At 36.7% G+C, this 4,532-nt stretch overlaps 1 non-coding gene across 1 annotated transcript; it reads left to right on the top strand.

Annotated features, from left to right (window-relative positions):
• Positions 1 to 2,633: 2,633 nt before the first annotated feature.
• On the top strand, positions 2,634 to 2,741 carry LOC112738764 (small nucleolar RNA R71). The gene has a single exon (XR_003169708.1). It is a non-coding gene; the product is annotated as a small nucleolar RNA R71 (small nucleolar RNA).
• The last annotated feature ends 1,791 nt before the right edge of the window (positions 2,742 to 4,532 follow it).

Raw genomic sequence — 4,532 nt, 5'->3', positions numbered from 1 at the left:
TCTCTCCATCTCCCATGACTCAGAGGTAGAAGCAATTGCCTTCCCTTTCCTCTTTCTTGAGGTTTCTCTGGCCTTAGGTGCCATTAATAGTTATGGAAAAACAAAAAGCTATGCTTTTACTACACCAAACTTAAAATGTTTGTTCGTCCCCGAGCAAAAGAAGAAAGAAAGAAGGAGAAGAAGAAGAAAATGGAGGAGATGGAGGGAGAAGGTATATTCGGCCAAGGGGGAGAAGAGAGTGTTGTGTTGTGTGAAAATGAAGAAGGAGTGAGGGGTTTATATAGGAGTGGGGGAGGGTTCAGTGTTCGACCATTAAGGTTGGGTTTGGGAGGGAAAAGATTTTGAATTTTGGAGGTGGGTGGGGATTTTGGGGAAGAGAAGATGGATGTGAGGGGTGAAGGGTATTTATGGAAGAGAGTTATGAAATGGTGTGAAGAGAAGAGAAGAAAATGTGGGGATCCTATGGGGTCAAGGACTTAGCATCCCTGCTCCAATTAGGCGTGTAAAACACCCTTAGCATGCATGTCTGGCGTTAAACGCCACCTTGCTGCTTGTTTTTGGCGTTAAACGCCCAAATGTAGCCTGTTTCTGGCGTTTAACGCCACTTCCATGCTCTGTTCTGGCGGTAAACGCCAGTCTGGTGCTTGTTTCTGGCATTTAACACCAGCTTGATGCTTCTTTTTGGCGTTAAACGCCAGTTTGATGCTTCTTACTGGCGTTTAAATGCCAGTAAGTTCTTCCTCCAGGGTGAGCTATTTTTAAAGCTGTTTTCATTCTGTTTTTGATTTTTCAGTAGTTTTTGTGACTCCACATGATCATCAACCTAAAAAAAAACATAAAATAACAATAAAATAAAATAGATATAATTAAATAACATTGGGTTGCCTCCCAACAAGCGCTTCTTTAATGTCAATAGCTTGACAGTGAGCTCTCATGGAGCCTCACAGATGTTCAGAGCATTGTTAGGACCTCCCAACACCAAACTTAGAGTTTGAATGTGGGGGTTCAACACCAAACTTAGAGTTTGGTTGTGGCCTCCCAACACCAAACTTAGAGTTTGACTGTGGGGGCTTTGGTTGACTCTGCAGTGAGAGAAGCTTTTTATGCTTACTCTCCATGGTTACAGAAGGAGATCCTTGAGTTTTAAACACAAGGTTGTCCTCATTCAGTTGAAGGACCAATTCTCCTCTGTCCACATCAATCACAGCTCTTGCTATTGCTAGGAAGGGTCTTCCAATGATGATGGATTCATCCTCATCCTTTCCAGTGTCTAGGACTATGAAATCAGCAGGAATGTAAAGGCCTTCAACCTTTACTAGCACGTCCTCTACTAGTTCATAAGTGTATTTTCTTGAGTTGTCTGCCATCTCTAATGAGATTCTGGCAGCTTGCACCTCAAAGATCCCTAGTTTCTCCATTACAGAGAGTGGCATTAAGTTTATTCCTGACCCCAGGTCACACAGAGCCTTCTCAAAGGTCATGGTACCTATGTTACAGGGAATTAGGAATTTACCATGATCCTGTTTCTTTTGAGGTAGAGTTTGCTGAACCAAGGCATTTAGTTCCTTGATGAGCAATGGAGGTTCATCCTCCCAAGTCTCATTACCAAATAATTTGGCATTCAGCTTCATGATTGCTCCTAAATATTGAGCAACTTGCTCTTCAGCAATGTCTTCATCTTCTTTAGAATATGAATAATCATTAGAGCTCATGAATGGTAAAAGGAGGTTCAATGGAATCTCTATGTTCTCTAGATGAGCCTCAGATTCCTTTGGTTCCTCAAAGGGAAACTCCTTATTGGTCACTGAATGTCCCAGGAGGTCTTTCTCACTAGGATTCACGTCCTCCTCCTCCTCTTTGGGTTCGGCCGCACCAAGTAAGGTAATGGCCTTGCACTCTCTTTTTGGATTCTCTTCTATATTGCTTGGGAGAGTACTAGGAGGGGTTTCAGTAACTCTTTTACTCAGCTGGCCCACTTGTGCCTCCAAATTTCTAATGGAGGACCTTGTTTCATTCATGAAACTTAAAGTGGCCTTAGATATATCAGAGACTGTATTTGCTAAGCTAGATGGATTCTGCTCAAAATTCTCTGTCTGTTGCTGAGTGGATGATGGAAAAGGCTTGTTATTACTAAACCTGTTTCTTCCACCATTATTAAAGCCTTGTTGAGGCTTTTGTTGATCCTTCCATGAGAAATTTGGATGATTTATCCTTGAGGGATTATAGGTGTTTCCATAGGGTTCTCCCATGTAATTCACCTCTACTATTGCAGGGTTCTCAGGAGCATAAGCTTCTTCTTCAGAAGATGCCTCTTTAGTACTGTTGGATGCAGCTTCCAATCCATTCAGACTCTGAGAAATCATGTTGACTTGCTGAGTCAATATTTTGTTCTGAGCCAATATGGCATTCAGAGCATCAATTTCAAGAACTCCCTTCCTCCGAGGCGTCCCATTACTCACAGGATTCCTTTCAGAAGTGTACATGAACTGGTTATTTACAACCATGTCAATGAGTTCTTGAGCTTCTGCAGGCATTTTCTTTAGGTGAATGGATCCACCTGCAGAATGGTCCAATGACATCTTTGATAATTCAGACAGACCATCATAAAATATATCCAGGATGGTCCATTCTGAAAGCATGTTAGAAGGACACTTTTTGGTCAGTTGCTTATATCTCTCCCAAGCTTCATAGAGGGATTCACCTTCTTTTTATTTAAAAGTTTGAACATCCACTCTAAGCTTGCTAAGCTTTTGAGGAGGAAAGAACTTGGCTAAAAAAGCCGTGACCAGCTTATCCCAAGAGTTCAGGCTATCTTTAGGTTGAGAGTCCAACCATATTCTAGCTCTGTCTCTTACAGCAAACGGGAAAAGCATAAGCCTGTAGACCTCAGAGTCAACCCCATTGGTCTTAACAGTATCACAGATCTGCAAGAATTCAGTTAAGAACTGAAAAGGATCTTCTGATGGAAGTCCATGAAACTTGCTGTTCTGTTGCATCAGAGAAACTAATTGAGGCTTTAGCTCAAAATTGTTTGCTCCAATGGCAGGGATTGAGATGCTTCTTCCATGTAAATTGGAATTGCGTGCAGTAAAGTCACCAAGCATCTTCCTTGCATTGTTATTATTTTCGGCCATGTCTCCTTCTTTTTTGAAAATTTCTGTTAGATTTTCTCCAAAGAGTTGTGCTTTAGCTTCCCTTAGCTTCCTCTTTAGAGTCCTTTCAGGTTCAGGATCAGCCTCAACAAGAATGTTCTTATCCTTGTTCCTGCTCATATGAAAAAGAAGAAAACATAAAAGAAAATATGGAATCCTCTATGTCACAGTATAGAGATTCCTTTATGCGAGTAGAAGAAAGAAAGAAATTCGAACACAGAAAGAGGGAGGGGTTCGAATTTTTAAGAAAGAGAAGTGTTAGTAGATAAATAAATAGTTAGAAGGAGGTGAGAGAGAAGAATTTTTGAAAATAATTGAAAAGAAAAGAAAAATATTTTTTTAAATTAAAGTTAAAATTCAAAAATTAAGAAAGGAAAATAAAACTAAATCAAATTAAAATTTAAAACAAATAGTTAATTAAAAAGAAATTTTGGAAAAGAGGAAGGTGATTTTCGAAAATTTAAATAGAGAATTAGTTAGGTAGTTTTGAAAAAGATATGATTGAAACAAACAGATAGGATTAGTTTGAAAAAAGATTTGAAAATCAAATTTAAAAAGATAAGTGGTTAGAAAAGATTTGAAAAAGAAATTTAAAAAGATTTGATTTTGAAAATTAAAGTTGGTTACTTGACTAACAAGAAACAAAAAGATATAATTTAAAATTTAAAGATTGAACCTTTCTTAAGGGACAAGTAACAAACTTTAAAATTTTTGAATCAATCACATTAATTGTTAGTAAAGATTTTGAAATTATGAAAAAAAAAATATTTTTGAAAATCAATTTGAAATTTTTGAAAATATGAAAGAAAAAATAAGAAATATTTGATTTTTGAAAAAGATTTGAAAAAGATAGGATTTTTAAATTAAAAATTTGATTTCACTCATAAGAAACAACTAGATTTTAAAAATTTTTGAAAAATTCAACTCAAATTTTCGAATTTTATGAGATGAAAAAGGGAAAGATATTTTTTTTTATTTTTGAATTTTTAATGAAGAAAGAGAAAAACACAAAAAAGACACAAGACATAAAAATTATGAATCAAAACACACAATGCATGCAAGAACACTTTGAATGTCAAGATGAACACCAAGAACACTTTGAATGTCAAGATGAACACCAAGAACTTTATTTTTAAAAACTTTTAAGAAAAGAGAAATATGCAAGACACTAAACTTAGAAATTGACAATGTTTAGGCACTAACAAATTGAAAATGCATATGGAAAACAAGAAAAGATACAAAACATGAAAAACTAAAGATCAAACAAAGACAATCATCAAGAACAACTTGAAGATCATGAAGAACATCATGCATGAGTTTTCGAAAAATGCAAGAAAGAGATAAACATGCAATTGACACCAAACTTAAAAACTGACACAA

This window comes from Arachis hypogaea, chromosome 13, assembly GCF_003086295.3.
Source record: "Arachis hypogaea cultivar Tifrunner chromosome 13, arahy.Tifrunner.gnm2.J5K5, whole genome shotgun sequence".
NCBI classification, from domain to species: Eukaryota; Viridiplantae; Streptophyta; class Magnoliopsida; order Fabales; family Fabaceae; genus Arachis; species Arachis hypogaea.
This window is presented reverse-complemented; position numbering and strand designations above follow the sequence as displayed.